Source organism: Bufo gargarizans, chromosome 2 (assembly GCF_014858855.1).
Source record: "Bufo gargarizans isolate SCDJY-AF-19 chromosome 2, ASM1485885v1, whole genome shotgun sequence".
Taxonomy (NCBI): domain Eukaryota; kingdom Metazoa; phylum Chordata; class Amphibia; order Anura; family Bufonidae; genus Bufo; species Bufo gargarizans.
This window is the reverse complement of record NC_058081.1, coordinates 609637997-609656004: the sequence shown is the minus strand read 5'-3', so window position 1 is coordinate 609656004 and position 18008 is coordinate 609637997.

The window sequence follows — 18008 nt, the reverse complement described above, 5'->3', positions numbered from 1 at the left end:
TATCAATTGAGAGGGCTCCACACAGCTTGGCTTTACATAGTTTTGTCTCCAAGGTGTTGCTAGACGTTGCTGCCAAGAATGCATTAGACCCGTGTGCACGTCTTGCATCTGTTTCAGTTTACACAGTAGATCTCCTATCACAGCAACTACAGGCCCACGCCTCGTCATAAATTAGGCACAGAGGAGAAACAAAAACTGACGAAAGGACGGTTTCTGTAAATGACCCCCAATGTATTCACCCAATAGCTACTAAGTGCACAGTGTTAGGACTAATTCACATGGACAGTACACACATGCATTGAACTGTATATGTGTATTCACATGTTCACACAAGAAAGTTTTTTCCGTGCTGGTTCACTAGAAAAGAAACAGAGGCATGTACTACTTTGTTCCAGTTTTTAAAGAGAACATGCTCATTCGATTCATTGGGTCTGTGAAAGCCATCTGTGTGTGATCTATTTTGCAGTGATCAATTGCATAGCAGATTGATAAAAAGTTTGCTAAAAAAAAGTTTCTGTTTTATGTAGATGAAAAAATTTAAATGGATCAACCACAGTGAAAAGACTCAGACACATGGACCTCCTGAACTTGAATCTTTGCAGATGCAAAACTTTGTGAATACACTCTTACAAATAACTGTTTGGAGACCTATGACTAAGGCCTCATGCACACTACCGCTGTTTTGGTCTGCATCCGAGCCGCAGTTTTTGCAGCTTGGATGTGGACCCATTCACTTCAATGGGACCGCAAAATATGCGGACAGCATTCGTGTGCTGTCCGCATCCGTTGCTCCGTTCCGTGGTCCGCAAAAAAAAACAAAAACCTGTCCTATTCTTGTCCGTTTTTGCGGACGAGAATAGGCAGTTATATCAATGGCTGTCTGTGCCGTTCTGCAAATTGGAACGCACACGGACGCCACCCATGTTTTGCAGATCCGCAATTTGCGGACCACAAAACACACAACGGTCGTGTGCATAAAGCCTAAATGTCAAAACAGTTATGATGTCAACCATGCAATGTTATACAATGACTCAACATTAGAGATCAGCGAATCGAAGTTGACTAAGTGGAATTCGGTCTGAATTTCAGGAAAAATTCGATTTGCACCGAATCCGAATTTTTTCCTAATATGGCTGCTGCACATGTTAGGACATGAACTCTGGGAACGAGGGATCACCAGCCATGCATGCAGCCAATCACCAGCCAGCCAACCCTGTGATGTCACAGCCCTCTAAATGGCCTCAGCTATCTTGGATTCTGCCATTTTCCAGTGTACTTAGTGCAGGGAGAGATATTAGCAGGCGCTTGGGACAGTGCTAGGAAAGACTTGAAAACTTTTATTTTGCTGTATAGAAGTTCAGGGAAAGAGCATTAAAAGTGTAGGGAAAGGATAGGGAGGAATTATTCCACATTATAAAAGGAGAACAGTGTACAGTCTGGGTACTAGGAACAATACTATTACACCTTGCTGCACTCACGGGATCCAAATTGCCATTGTACTGCTGCTTTCTGGTTTGCAATAGATGATACCTCTGTAATTTCAACAAATATTGCTTGCTATTGGGGTACAAGTGTTGTGTGATATAGCCATTAACAGGATGTATTACTAGGAAATATTTATACGTCTTATTAGCCCTTGTGCAGTGCAGTTATATGTTCCAAAGCCTTTTTTGGCATGTATCAGTGGCAAAAAAAAGTATTACTTGCCGTTCAGTGGTGCAGTCATATGTTCTAAAGCCTTTTTTGGCGTGTATTAGTAGGGGAAAAAAGGGTTTATTAGCCATTGTGTGGTGAAGTGATAAAATTACAGCTTTTTTGGGCGTGCATTAGTGGCAAAAAAAAGTATTACAGTATGCCGTGCATCTTATAAAGCGAATACTAGTGAGTGCATTAGGTGCTGGGAAGAAGCGCTGTAAGCGCTTCCGATACTCATCCTCCCTGGTCTCTTGCTAGGTAGGGCCTGCGCTCCACTGTCCTGACTCTGTACAGAGTAAGGACATAGTGTGCACACTATGACCTGACTCTGCACACAGTGAAGACAAGGGAGAGCGACACGGAGCCACTGCGCAGGAGAGGTAAGGAAGTTATTTATTTTAGTCTGAACGTGGTCTGAAAGAAAAGGGCTGATCTGAGGTCCAGGTTCGGACTGGCGCACAGGGGAATCCCCTGGTAGTCCCCTGAGAAAGGTGGGCCCCCTGTCCACCAGCACAGCATCTTAAATAATCTATATCAATATAAAAAACTGAGCAGACTATCCAGTTCATTATTATAGATGCATCAGAAGGTTAAGATAGCCTCTAAGAATAGGCAGGCCAGCCAGTATCCTCTCATATCTGGGACCCAACTTTTCAAGTTGTTGCCAAGAGACAACAGTATGTGTGAACTCATCCAATGGCATAGAAGATGAACGTGCTCCTGTCCAAGTTGCTGGTGCTTCAGTCCCTCCCTTTCTAAGTGGTGGACTCTGCACCTTTCAGAGAACCGATGGCTTGTGCCGAGCCGAGGTGGAGAGTCCCAAGCCATCATTTCTTTGTCAAAAAGGCAGTACCAGCCCTGCACAAATACGTAGAACGAAAGGTGAGCCAGTCCTTCAGCCTGTCGGTGTCTGCCAAAGTGTACGGCAGCGCCGACGTGTGGAGCTGTAACTACGATCAAGGACAATATATGTCCTTTACGGCCCACTGGGTAAATGTGGTTCCTGCCCAGCCAAACCAGCAACTTGGCCAGGTGACGCCGCTTCCGCCTCCACGTTCTCGCGCTGTTGGTCCTGCGACAATGTACGCCTCTGCCCTCTCATCCACCACCGTGTCCTCAGCCTCCACTGCAAGGACAATTCACAGTACTCCTCCACCATAACACATGTGCAGGGCACGGCAGTGTCACGCTGTTCTACACCTCGTTTGCCTGGGCAAACAGAGTCACACAGGGGTGGAACTGCTCCATGTCCTTCATCAAAAAATTAAATCCTGGCTTTCTCTGTGACAACTCAAAATCGGAACCATGGTAACCGACAATGGGAAGAACATCATGTCGGCGCTGCATCAATGAGGGCTGAGCCATGCGCCCTGCATGGCGCACGTGTTCAATATGGTTGTCAAGCGGCTCCTTCCACCCACCTGCAAGACATCCTAAAAATGGGCAGGAAACTTTGCATGCACTTCAGCCACTCGTACACCGCCAAACACACCCTCCTTGAGCTGCAGCGGTAGAACAGCGTCCCCCAACATAGGCTGAGATATGACGTTTCCACCCGTTGGAATTCCACCCTCCATATGTTGGACCTACTATATGAACAGAGGAAGGCCATAAACGATTTCTTGATGATCCAAGCGGACAGGAGTACTCCCCTGTGTAACTTTGATGTCAGCCAGTGGCAGCTCATGCGTGACACCTGCTGTTTGCTCAGGCCCTTTGAGGATGCCACGTTATTTGTCAGTTACCAGGACTACAGGATGAACAACGTAATTTCAGTGCTTCATATCCTGGAACAGATGCTGATAAATCTGGCTGGTCAGGGAACTGGAGACGTGCGCCTTCATCTCACGGCCACATGAGCCTTGTGAGGGCTGAACTGGAGGAGGACATTGGAGCACAGGCAATGTGTAGCAAAATGGGTGGTTTTTCTACACAGGTGACAGGAGAGGAGGAGCAGGAGCAGCCGGAGGAGCAAGAGGGAGATGAGAAAGACGAGGCAGATGACCCAGGCACACCGTGGCAGTATGCAGTGGAGATGGAGGCAGGGAGTCCCTTCAAGTCACTTGCGCAATTGTAGTGACAGCCAAATTGTCACCATTCGGCGTGGCCTGACCGGCATGGAGGGAGGACGCGGGTCGCTTCAGCTCCGGTGCTATCCTGTTTATATCCTGACCATCTGCTCCGGTGGATCCTGTTTCTTGGACTTAAAAGACCCTCTGTGAGTCCCGTTACCTGCTCCCCCTATATCCAGCTGGTACTTTGCCCTGCGGCCGCGACCGGATAAAATCGCAAGGCCGGGCTTGAGCGTGGGCCTACATCCCGATCTGCTGCCCTATCCTGCCGGTGGAGGACCTGGTGAGGGGTGACTCCCTGCTACACTTACCCACGCCGGAGGCCGAGTAGTGCCTGGAGGTACGGACCGGGGCTCTCCACATCCCCGCACTGATCAGACGGCTGGCGCGTCCCCTACATGTGCAGCGGCTGCAGGCACCATCTTACCTGCGGCACTGAGGCCGGCTGAGCTCCTTCCTCTGTGGCCAGTGCTCTGGATGAGGATTCCTTTCCCCCCTGCACTGTAAGAGAGACTTCCCTGGTGTGGGGCGGCGTGGTGTTGGGGTCTGAGTGGCTCAGTTTCATTATATATAGAGAAGCCTGGCTCCTGTATTAGGCCGCAAGTGACAGTACTGCAGTGATCTTTAACCCTCTCAGTGAGGTGAGTGCTGAAAGTTTTATGGGCCGCAAAACGGGCACCTCCGGGCCTTCTATCCCTCTTAAGTCAATGATGGACAATATGAGCCAAACGGACGGCCATGAGGCTGGGGCCTCTCCTGATCGCCCAGAGGTAGATCTTGCAAAAGTTATGGCGGCCATTACTAACTGTCAAACAGCGCTCACGGTCAAAATTGACCATGTACAGGCCGACCTCACTCTCCTCAGACATGATATTGATAAAATCCGAGAAAGAACAACTGAGGTGGAGAGGAGACTGGGGGAGGTGGAAGATAGTGTTCAACGCGATGATGCGGCGGTCCGTGCACTGCAAAATCAGGTTAAAGCCTTGGCGGCAAAAGTGGAGGATGCCGAAAATCGTAATAGGAGAAATAACATTCGGATTATGGGGTTGCCGGAGAGAGCAGAGGGCCCTTCTCCTGAGGAATTTACGGAGCGACTCATCAAGCAGGTCCTGGACCCAATTAACTTATCAGTGACTTTTGCAGTGGAGCGAGCGCACAGGATTCCTACTCGTCCTTTGCCCCCAGGGGCTCCGCCACGTCCTTTCATCTTCAAAGTACTAAATTATAGAGATCGTGATGCTGTTCTGGCGGCGGCCCGTCGTCTGAAGGACATTCATTTTGACAACGCCCGGATTTCCTTCTACCCGGACTTCTCTACAGAGGTCCAGAAACAACGCAGGCAATTCACTGCTGTGAGAGGTCGGTTGCGAGAGAAAGGTCTTGTCTACGCCATGATGTATCCAGCTCGTCTCAGAGTCCAGGATGGAGATCTGGTGAAATTTTTCGCCACCCCAGAAGAGGCGTCTGACTGGCTCGACCGCAGGGGCTGAGTATATTGGGACTTGTGTTTTGAGAGTCTTAATTTATGTTACAGTTGGTCAATTTATAGGATGGAGCTGACTGTACCTAACTTATGTTGTCCTACTATCTAGGTTCTGTTCTTGGTTTACCTAGGGTGGTGGGCTGTAGGACGGGCCTCCCCGTCATTTCCTTCTAGTGAGGAGACTAAACGAGGGGTATTCAAGCTTGGATATGTTGGGGTTATCTGGGCAGGGTGGGGGGATTTGCCCGCAGTTCTGGGCATGTTGGGAAGTTCTTGCTGTATTCTTGAGGATTTGGAGTGACTGTGTGTGTGTATGGGTTGGGTGGTGCAGTTTCCTAACGGGTTATAACTTTGCCATTCCACCATAATGGCAGTCTGTCGGTTTGTCTCCTGGAATGTCAGGGGCCTAAATGATAAGGTTAAAAGATCCCTTGTCTTTAATTTTGTAAAGAACCATAACCCTGATATATTGATATTGCAGGAGACACATCTGCAGGGACGGAAGCTGCTGGCGCTGAGGAGACCCTGGGTAGGAGCGGCCTTTCATGCGGTATATAATTCCAGGGCAAGGGGTGTGTCAATTCTGGTGGCGAGGTCTCTTCCCTTCCGTTCTTACTCGGTTCAAACTGACACGATGGGGCGCTTTGTGGTCCTCCACGCTGCAATCAGAGGCATCGATTACCTTGTGATAGGGGTTTATGTCCCCCCCCCTTTTCAGAAGGATGTACTGGACGAAATTATGAAACGTGTAGCAACACTCCCTCCGTTGCCTCTGATTGTACTTGGGGACTTCAATGCGGTATTGGACCGGTCGATGGATAGGCTTCGCCCTGGGGGACCACATACAGACGCGTTGAACTCCTGGGCGGGGGTATTTGCTCTAACAGAGGGCTAGAGATATGTGCACCCTGATCTTCGGCAGTACTCCTGTTACTCTGCCTCTTATGCAGCTCTCTCCCGGATTGATTTAGTGTTTCTTAGTAGAGAGTTGTTGCCCTCGCTGATAGCCACTGAATATTTACCGAGAGGTATTTCTGACCACGCCCCCTATTGGTGGTTCTGAGACAGCCTATTGCACCTGCTGAAAGGCTGTGGAGACTTAATAGTAAATGGCTAGAGGTGTTGCCGGTGGTTTGGGCTGCGCAGCAAGGGATGAAAGACTATTGGGAACTCAATGAGGGCTCTGCTAGCCCCCTGGTGGAATGGGACGCCTTTAAAGTTGTGTTGCGCGGTACCTTGATCCAGGCAATTGCATCTTACAGGAAAGAATTGAATGCCACTAGACTTAAATTAGAGGAGGAGGTGGTAGGGAAAGAACAGGCTTATATTACAGAACCAAATGATGTGACCCGTAATCTATGGGATGAGGCACAGAGGAAGCTTAACTTGCATCTCACAGAGTACACCCAGAAGAAGTTGCTATTCCAGAGACGTCTAGTCTTTGCAGATGGAGATAAAAATGGGAGTGCCTTAGCTTTCCTGGCTAGAACTGAGGTGCCGCAGACGGCTGTTCCACACATTACCTGTGGGGATGGCTTGAAGGTATATCGGCCGGGAGAAATTTGTGAACAATTTGTTCAGTTTTATACGGACTTATACAGTTCTAAATCCATCTCTTCTCCGGGAGAGATCCGTTCATTCCTTCAATCCATCCCACTTACGCCTTTAGTTGCGGCCGATAGTAAGTATTTAGGGAGATCTATTGACGAAGGGGAAATTAGGGCAGCAATTGAGGACATGGCACCTGGGAAGTCACCTGGCCCGGAAGGCTTCCCGATTGAATGGTACAGGTTGGAAGTTACTTTGCAATCTGCACGCTTACTTAGACTTTTTGATCATGCATATGAGTCCGGGATGTTGCCTTCTTCCTTTGGAGAGGCGACCATTGTAGTGATTCACAAAGCCGGTAAGCCGCCGGATCAGTGTGCATCGTACAGGCCAATTTCCCTGCTGAATACAGACGCAAAAATCTTAGCCAAAGTCCTAGCTAGGCGTCTCGGTGGGGTGATCTTGTCCATTATTGATCCGGATCAATCCGGTTTCATGCCTGGTAAGACAACGGATATAAACCTCAGGAGATTATTTACGAACTTGCAGGTCAGACACGATAATGCGGGTTCAAGAGTCTTGGCGTCTCTAGACAATGAGAAGGCCTTTGACTCGGTAGAGTGGCCCTTTATTTGGGAAACAATGTTCCGCCTCAATTTCCCTCCCTCCTTTATCAAGTGGGTCCAGTTGTTATATCAGGCACCTACAGCACGGATTAGAGTGAATGGAGCTTTCTCCCGTCCCTTCAGATTATATAGAGGTACTAGACAAGGGTGTCCGCTCTCACTGTTGTTGTTCGCCCTGGTAATGGAACCCTTGACACAACTGATTAACAATAGTTCCTTGATTGAGGGGTGGACGATTGCGGGGATTCAGGAGAAGGTGTCACTGTACGCGGATGACCTGCTGGTTTACCTGGCAGATCCTGGCCCCTCCTTGGAGACCCTCTTAGATGTGGTAAATGGATATGGTAGATACTTGGGGTTGAGGGTAAACTGGGCCAAGTCTAGTTTGTGCATAGTTGATGTGGACTAAGCTGTAGATATTTCCCCGGTGTCTCCCCTGAGAGTAGTAGAGAGTTTTCTCTATCTAGGGATTCATATTCACAGGGACCCTAGACTGTTTTGTCAATTGAATTTGAGACCCACCATGGAATATGTCACGCGTAAGTTAGAGGCCTGGGAAAACCTTCCTTTGACTCTGGTGGGTAGAATCAACATTGTTAAGATGGTGTTGTTGCCCAAACTTCTGTGTATATATATAGAGCGGCTCTGGTAAGGATCCCGATTTCCCATTTTGACTCTTTAGATAGAACCCTGTCCCGTTTCTTGTGGCATCATCAGTCCCCAAGGTTGGCGAGAAAGACATTGAAGGCCTCCTATACACAGGGTGGTCTGCAGCTTCCGGATATGTATATTTATTATATAGCCACGCGTTTAATGTATGCATCTTGGTGGATTAGGGCGGATGCTAATAACCCGGCGGTGGTATTAGAGGCGGCGCTGACCGGGTCCTATGAAGCGCTAGCTAATCTCGTATATAGGGGAGGCAGGGTTACAGGTACTGGGATTTACACGGATAGTATGGTAACAGTTATCGAGGCTTGGGTAAAATTTGTGGAGATACATACTGAAGGTCAGACAGGTGATACCTGGTCCCCTTACATTCCACTCTGACGTAACAAGCTCCTTCCGGAGCTCTTGCACCTCCCAGATTTTGAATTCTGGCCTAGGAGCGGCCTTAAATATTTAACACAACTGTTTCATGAAGGGATCTTCCGTTCTTTTGAGACCCTATGCACTGAGTTTCAGCTGTCCTGGACGAGCTTTTACCGCTACCTCCAACTGAGACATGCCTGTGAGAAGCAGTTTAAATCCCTGTCCCTAAATTTAGAATGCGGCCCACTAGAGTCGGTAGCTAGGAGGAAAATCCCACACAAACCAATTTCTTCCTTCTATGCTGAAATTGTCCGAATGCAAGATTCTCCTATCAAGCGGTCCTTTGCTAAATGGGCTGTAGATATCCCGGAGTTGGAGGACTCTCATTTGGAGGAGTGGCGTCTGAGGTGGAGGACATCGGTTATAAGTGCTAGGGATCAGCTCATTCAAGCTAAATGGATGCATAGAGTGTACTTGACCCCACTGCGCCTTCATCAGATGCGGCAAATACCGACGCCTGGCTGCGATTCCTTTTTCCATATGGTGTGGCTCTGCCCGGTGATGAAGGCATACTGGAAGGGCATATGTGACTTTATTAACGCTAAATTGGGGCTCCCAGGGATTTGTAGCCCGATAATCTGTATGCTAGGGTTAGTGTCGGAAGCTACACCCTCCAAATATAATAGAATACTGTTACGATTGTTGTTGTTCTATGGTAGGAAAAATATACTCCTGAACTGGAAACCGCCCAAGTGTCCTACAGTGAGCCAATGGGTACTCCTCATTAATAAGGACCTTCAGATGTATAAGTTGACATATGAGGCAAGAGGACTGCCTGATCGATTTGATAAAATCTGGGGTCTTTGGGTTCAGGCTGAGGGTATGACTTGAATCATTAACGGTGGAGACTGTATCACCCAACGTGTGTATGAGAGTGTGTATGTGGTTTGAGCGAGTCACGGATATCTCTTAGTGATGACAGGAGAACCCTGTATTAAAATCGCATTGCTGTCTTCTATGGTCATGATATATACTGACGATGAACTTGCTATTGTGAATGTGTGCGTCATGAAGAATTTTTTTTCTTTGTTCTCCCTCTGGGAGTGTTGTATAAAATTGAAAATGTCTAAATAAACGCTATTAAAAAAAATTGTCACCATTCAGCAGAGGGATGACTTCTGGGTCTACATTTTGTTGGGTCTTCGCTACCGGTCCAAAATGGGGGCCTTTTTTACACCCGCTGAGAGGGAGGACAAACTAGACTACTATAGAGACATTCTATGTAGTCAGTTGGCCACTACCTATCTGTGCCATCGTCCATCCTCTCGCAGGTCTGACCGGGAAGGTCCTCTGTGCTCTCATTCCACTGCCCTGGCAGTACCAGCTCCATAATCAGCTTGAGTCTAGAGTCCCTGATATGCAGCTTTCTTAACCCGCCTAGTGAAGAAACTACTCACCAGCAGAGGCAGCTAGACCTGGAGCAGAACCTGAACCAGCAGGTGGTGGCATACTTGGACAGCACCCTGCCACCCCACATTGAAGATCCCCTGAATTACTTGGCAGCCAAACTTGATTTTCAGCCACAACTAGCAGAGTTTGCCCTTAAAAAGCTGTCCTGCCCAGCCAGTACTGTGGCATCAGGGCGGGTGTTTAGTGCAGCGGGGGCCATAGTTACTCCAAGGAGAACTCGTCTTTCCACCCAAATTGTGGAGAGACTGACCTTTGTCAAGATAAATCAGGCGTGGATCAGCCAGGATTTCCACCCACCTGATGCATCAGATTAGATCATCCATGCTGACAAAAGAGACCGATTTCTTCTGGCTACCTGCCTCAGCTACTATTATGATGCTTCCACCCGCCTGATGCCACACATCTGATGCCAAGTGCTCCTTCTTACACCCACCATCGTCAGCGGGTACTGTTATTGCCACCCACCTCCCCACTCTTTCACCGGGTCACTCTGTGTTCTCCTCATGCTGCTGCCACCTCAACACTCAAGTCTCCTCATGCTGCTGCCACCTGCACACTATGTCACCTTGACAGTCTGTGGCCTCCTCATGCTGCAGCTAACTCAACACTATGTCACTGTGCCACTCTGTGGATTCCTCATGCTGCTGCCACCTCAACACTATGTAAATGGTCAACTCTGTGGACTCCTCATGCTGTTGCTGCTGCCACCTCCCCACTATGTCAATGGGCCACTCTCTGGTCCCATCATGCTGCTGCTACCTCAACACTATGTCATTGGGCCACTCTGTGGACTTCTCAAGCTGTTCTTCTGCCCTCCCCTACTCCATGACTGGGCCACTATTTTACCTTTTTGGCCTGGTTGACATCATCATTTATTTGATCCTTCTTCTGATCTGTCAGAAGGAAGGAAAAATGAGACGCACAACGGGTCCTGTCTGTGTAGCAGCTGTAAGGCCTGTATGGTCCCATCAGAATTGGCTGATTTGGTAGCCAAAAGCAGGAGTGGGTATAAAACACAGAAGACATGCAAATCATCCATTCACATGTCATCTCTGTTTTGGATCTACTCCAGTTTTGTGGGGGGTTTAGCAATACTGATGGATTACTGCCCAAATGCTGACCGAGTGAAAGCGGATGCTTAACAAACAGGATACATTTTTTGGGGGGGTTATTTTTTCTGACAGATCAGAGGAAGGGCAAAATAATCAGTGACGTCAACACAAACTTACTGCTGACACCCTCTCCACTCTGTCAGGGGGGCTCTACTTGTAAAAGCATTTAATAGAACAGGTTCTGGAGACATCTATGTGGAATCAGCTGACGATGGGGTAAAAGGAGTGCGCTCTTTCACTCTACAGTAGGATCTTGGGCCTCTGCACGTTTTTTTATACCTGCCGCTAACATCGACCTGTCAGCCTGAGTTCACACTTAAGTTATTTGGTCAGTTTTGGCCCCGTGACTGCCAATAAATAAGTGGTGTGCAGTGATTCTAAGAGCGACGCCTGTCATCTGCATGTCATACTGACTGACAGTATTGTTTCACTACCACATCAGACTCCCTATGCGTGTTACTGCAAGGCACAGTGTTCTACACCACTATACAGGCTTTCTGCAGCCAGGAAATAGCTGTTTTTTAATGCGATAAGCCGTAAATAAATTCGGATCAAATCGAGTCTTTTTGGAAAATTCGGCGAACCGTCCGAATTGAAATTTTTTGAAATTTGCTCATCTCTACTCAGCATATCAAACAGCGTATATCATCTTTATATATGTAATTGTAATGTAAAGTAACATTATCAACATCAAACAAGTTAAAGGTTCTGGTCTTTTGGTTCCTTTTCTTGGCCTCTGCCTCTCCTTCTGCTGGACACTACATTTCTTAATCCATTCCATATTCATACACTTTACCCAAGCAGTAGAAAACTGGTCACTAACTGTCATTTAGCAGGGGAGTTCCTTTAACATTACACCCTGTTCAAAATTATTATGCAAATTCTCACAAAGATCAAACATTTTGTTTTTCAGTTTAACTCATGGATGGCATTGTGTCTCAGGGCTCTTTTGATCACTGAAAACAATCTCGGACACCTGTGATAATTAGATTGGTAGATGAGCCCAATTTAAAGGGAACCTGTCATCGGGATTTTGTGTATAGAGCTGAGGACGTGGGTTGCTAGATGACCGCTAGCACATCCGCAATATCCAGTCCTCATAGCTCTGTGTGCTTTTATTATGTAGAAAAAACGATTTGATAGATATGCAAATTAACCTAAGATGAGTCCTGTATGTGAGATGAGTCAGGGACAGGACTCATCTCAGGTTAATTTGCATATGTATCAAATCGTTTTTTACACAATAAAAGCACACAGAGCTATGGGGACTGGGTATTGCGGATGTGCTAGCGGCCATCTAGCAACCCATGTCCTCAGCTCTATACACAAAATCCCGGTGACAGGTTCCCTTTAAGGAAAAACTACTAAAGGAGGGTGTTCCACATTTTTAAGCAATATGGGGAAGAAAAAGGATCTGCTGCCGAAAAGAGTGAAATAGTTCAATGCCTTGGACGAGGTATGAAAACATTAGATATTTCACGAAAACTTAAGCGTGATCATCGCACTATTAAGAGATTTGTGGCTGATTCAGAGCACAGACGGGTTCGTGCAGATAAAGGCACATTGAGGAAGATTTCTGCCAGATCCATGCATCGGATCAAGAGAGCAGCTGCTAAAATACCATTACATAGCAGCAAACAGATATTTGAAGCTGCTGGCGCCTCTGAAGTCCCATGGACATCAAGGTGTAGAGTCCTCTAGAGTCTTGCAACTGTGCATACACCTTCTATCCGCCCACCACTAACCAATATTCACAAATAGAAACGGCTGATTTGGGCAGAAAAATACATGAAAACTAATTTTAAAACAGTCCTGTTCACTGATGATGCTGTGCAACCCTGGATGGTCCAGATGGATGGAGTAGTGGATGGTTGGTGAACGGCCACCCTGTTCCAACAAGACTGCAACGTCAGCAAGGCATTGGTGGAGTCATGTTTTGGGCCGGAATCATGGAACGACAGCTGGTCGGCCCCTTTAGGGTCCCCGAAGGTGTAATGATGACCTCTGCAAAGTAAGTGGAGTTTCTGACTGACCACTTTCTTCCCTGGTACAGAAGGAAGAACTATGCTTTCCATAATAAAATCATCTTCATGCATGACAATGCACCATCTCATGCTGCAAAGAATACCTCTGCATCAATGGCTGCTATGGGGATAAAAGGAGAAAAAGTCATGGTGTGGCCTCTATCCTCCCCTGACCTCAATACTATTGAGAACCTTTGTAGCATCCTCAAGCAAAAGATCTATGAGGGTGGGGGGCAGTTTACATCCAAACAGCAGCTCTGGAAGGCTATTCTGACATCTTGCAAACAAATTCAAGCAGAAACTGTCCAAAAACTCACAAGTTCAATGGATGCAAGACTTGTGAAGCTGCTATCAAATAAGGGGTCCTATGTTAAAATGTAACGTGACCTGTTAAAATGTAAAAAAAAAAAAAAAAGTTGTTAAAAGTTTGATTGAAATATCTTTTGATTTAGTAAATATGCTGCAAACACAACAAATGACAATTTTCAGTTCTTTACAACCTACTGTGAGTAATCATTTGGAAAAGTGCATTGTAAGTTGTTTTATATAAAAAAAAATTGCTGTTATCATTAGGAGGTTTGTTCAGTAAAATTTGAATTGTACTCTTAATAGTTGCTAACATGAGAATTATGCTGACTGTTATTTGCATCAATTATTTAGGTAAATGAGAAAAATATCATTTGCATAATAATTTGGAACAGGGTGTAGAAGGGGGCCCTAAATCGACTAACCATACACCCTCTAAGATTTTTTTTTAGCACAAAACACCAAAGGGAGAAACCATGGAGAAGAATGAGTATCAATCCATGAACATTAATAATGCTACAAGGTGCATTCGTATCAATTTGATGAAATATTCACGGAAAGCAAGAACAAAAAAATTATTATGGTTATGTTCACAAAATGGATTTGGATGGCATCAAAATCTGCAGTGTATCTCATGGTAGAACTTGCAGAGGTTTTTGCTGTGGGTTTTCATTTTGAATGGCGCTGTCCCAGTCTTGGTTTAGCTCCTTTGAATGGAGCTAATCTGCGAGTAGGTTCCCGCTGCAGTTTTCATAGGTTTCGGTGCCAAGAATACAGGTGTACATTCTTGGTCGGGCCCTGAAAATTGCACCGGAAAAATCATTAGCCATGTGAACTATGGCGTGGCCTTATATTAAAAACAAAGGGCACCTGTGAAAAAAAAAATCATGTAATCATATCCCTAGTGGACCTGCTACTTTTAAGGGCTCACACACATGAACATTGGCCATTTTGCAGTCTATAAATTGCGAATCCTCAAAACACCAATACCGTCCACGTGCATTCCGCATTTTGTGGAATAAAAAGGCCAGCCTCTAATAGAACAGTCATATTCTTTCCCGTAATGTGGACAAGAATAGGACATGTTCTATAATTTTGCAGACAGCATGGAATGGATAGAGTGCTGTGAACATCCTATGCAGCCCCATTGAACTGAATGGGTCCACATCCGACCTGCAAAAAATGCTGATTGGATGCAGACCAAAAATGTGTTTGTGTCGCGGAAGGATAAATCCCATAAAGTAAATTAAAGCAATAAAATAAAGCCCCTAAAAATAAAACCAACTCTGATGTTCAAGCTCTATTATTTTTAGAGAATCCAGCCAGGAGCAGATCCATGATTTCATAAAGAGACACACAGACTTGTGAAGATTATTACAATGTACGTATGTAACAGGAACAATGCAACACATTACAACTAGAGATGAGCAAAGTTTTCTAAATTATGTTTCAGTCGCTTCGCTGCATTTAAAAAAAAAAATTGCTTTGTTACGAATTAATTTGTTACAAAGTTATGCAGTGCAGCAACATGCATATCTAGTCCTTTCTGGTAGCGAAATAGTTACTGTGCATCTGAATGACGTGCAGGCCACATATATGGATGTGCGCATAATTGTGCAGGCCACCAACATTCCTAGCTAATTCCTAGCTAAAAAAAAAATTTACTGTTAGCAGTAAGGTTATGTTCATATCACTGTTAGTTTTTGCATTCTTCTGAACCATCAGAAGAACAGCTAACAAATGAAAGTGTAAGGGTACACGTCCCTATTTAATATTCAGAGTAACTAAGCCTATGGGAACGTTAAAACCTAAATAATTTTTATTAGTAAAACTTCTCTAAAATCGTGGGGTGTACAACCCACTCAAATAAATAACAACAAAGGCTTTCAGTAGGGGTAAGGGCTCTTTCACACTTGCGTTCTTTTCTTCCGGCATAGAGTTCCGTCGTCGGGGCTCTATGCCGGAAGAATCCTAATCAGGATTATCCCCATGCATTCTGAATGGAGTGAAATCCGTTCAGGATGCATCAGGATGTCTTCAGTTCAGGACCGGAAAGTTTTTTGGCCGGAGAAAATACCGCAGCATGCTGCCCTTTTTGCTCCGGCCAAAAATCCTGAAGACTTGCCGCAAGGCCGGATCCGGAATTAATGCCCATTGAAAGGCATTGATCTGGATCCGGCCTTAAGCTAAACGTCGTTTCGGCGCATTGCCGGATCCGACGTTTAGCTTTTTCTGAATGGTTACCATGGCTGCCGGGATGCTAAAGTCCTGGCAGCCATGGTAAAGTGTAGTGGGGAGCGGGGGAGCAGTATACTTACCGTCCGTGCGGCTCCCGGGGCGCTTCAGAGTGACGTCAGGGCGCCCCACGCTCATGGATGACGTGATTGCATGGCACGTCATCCATGCGCATGGGGCGCTCTGACGTCATTCTGGAGCGCCCCGGGAGCCGCACGGGCGGTAAGTATACCGCTCCCCCGCTCCCCCGCTCCCCACTACTACTATGGCAACCAGGACTTTAATAGCGTCCTGGCTGCCATAGGAACACGGAACGCATTTTGAAGATCCGTCTTTTAAATGCTTTCAGTTCACTTGCGTTTTTCTGGATCCGGCGTGTAATTCCGGCAAGTGGAGTACACGCCGGATCCGGACAACGCAAGTGTGAAAGAGGCCTTACACTGTCTGGTGTGTAACAAATATAACCAGGCAAGTGAAACCTGTGGATCTGGGCTGCAGTGGTGTGCTCGTGATGTACTGTGGACACCTAATAGCACCCCCACCGTTTTGTTAGCAGCCCGATCACATTACCCCCACTAACAAAACTATCTAGTGGCCAGCTCATCAGAGCTGATAGTGCACCACCAGCGTGTGATCCTAGATGTGGTCAGCGTATATACCATCTAGAATACATTCAAGGCAAGGCTGTCTCAGACCTAACACGGCTGGCATCTAGTATCTCCAGCTAGTCCCTAATCCTAGGAGACCTACAATAGAAATGGCTCAATGGCGTCAACGCGTTTCTGTGCCACAATACACTGGGCACTTCCTCAGGAGCCTAAGACATGAGACATTACAAATGCACAGTCACTGTTAGACTTGTTGCAGTGACACTCTGATGGGAGCATCGGCGCTAGGATGGCCGTACACGGCCGCGTGAGCGCCAAAATTTAAAGGGGTCGACATCCTGCCCTCCAGGCGTAGCTACCGTGTGATTCACCAATCAGAGGTGAGTAAGAACTCTGTTCCCTGCTGACAGCAAAGATGCACGGAGAACTGTGCCAGCTGGAGGGTGCGCGCACCGAGCTCTACTGTGCAAGAGGTAACTATTGTGGCGGCTAAAGTAGGGACATCTATATATAACGGGAGGTATCAGAGAATACCCAGGAGAGTTACAAATAAAGGCTCCTTATCGCTACAAGCCCCCATGTTTCAGTTCACAGAAGCCGATCCCCGCACCTCTCATATAACCAAGAATCAGGAGCAGGATCATAAGCAACAAGAACTAAACTAATCAGTTTAGTTCTTGTTGCTTATGATCCCGCTTCTGATTCTTGGTTATATGAGAGGTGCGGGGATCGGCTTCTGTGAACTTAAAAATGGGGGCTTGTAGCGATAATGAGCCTTTGTAACTCTCCTGGGTATTCTCTGATACCTCCTGTTACAGTATATATAGATATCCCTACTTTAGCCGCCGCAATAGTTCCCTCTTGTATAGTAGCGATCGGTGCGTGCGTCCTCCAGCTGTTATTTTTCTGTTCTTCTGATGGATCGAGGAACTTAAAAATAAACGGTGATGTTAATGCAGCCAAACAGGGACACTTGTCACAATGTTATGGTGTGGCAGACCACTACAGTCACATCATAACTGCTAGATTGACCTACAGTAGTCTGTTGTATCAGGCACCGGTGTTTGGAAATCCTGGTTGATTGAGGTCTGATTCATCTTTATAAAGGTTAGTTTCTCAACATTTTGTGTTGAAAGGCAATTTCTCTTTGGGGCAACTATGCTACCTGCCTAATTAAACATTAGCTGTGATGCCACACTACTGGCCAGGCAGCAAAGCTTGCCCAGGGTAAACTCGGCCAGTCGCTGCCACAATTAAAGTTTGGCTGTCCAGTAGTCCAGGGGATTTTTGATTTGGGGTGATAGGGTGCAGTCCAAATATGCCACCATCTGCTGGTTCAGGTTCTGGTCCATTTCCTGCTGCTGCTGGGTGGTTTTGTCAATAGGCGGATGAAGAAGTGTTCTCATTACAGACTTAAGTTCTTGCTGATGGAGCTGGTGCTGCTCCTGACCCTCCACCCCCTCCAGCAGTCATGCTAGTGGTACTTGAGCTCAGAGGGTCCCCCCCAGCAGATAGACCATGTACAAAACACGTGTTGAAAAAAGTATCATAAAATGGCGGTATGCATAAGATGGTGGCTCAACTGTTCAATCTTATCATTCAACATAAAATGGTGGATATATTTCTCTCTTGATTATCTGTACTCTCATTGTAAGTTAATTAAGCACTTTATGATCTCTCTGAGAGGTATATATGAGGTGAACCAATAGTTCACTTGATCTACTTGGTTTGCAGTTTGCTCAATACAGTTGCTTATGATCTGGTATGAGCAGTTCGCATTTGTATTGGATTGTA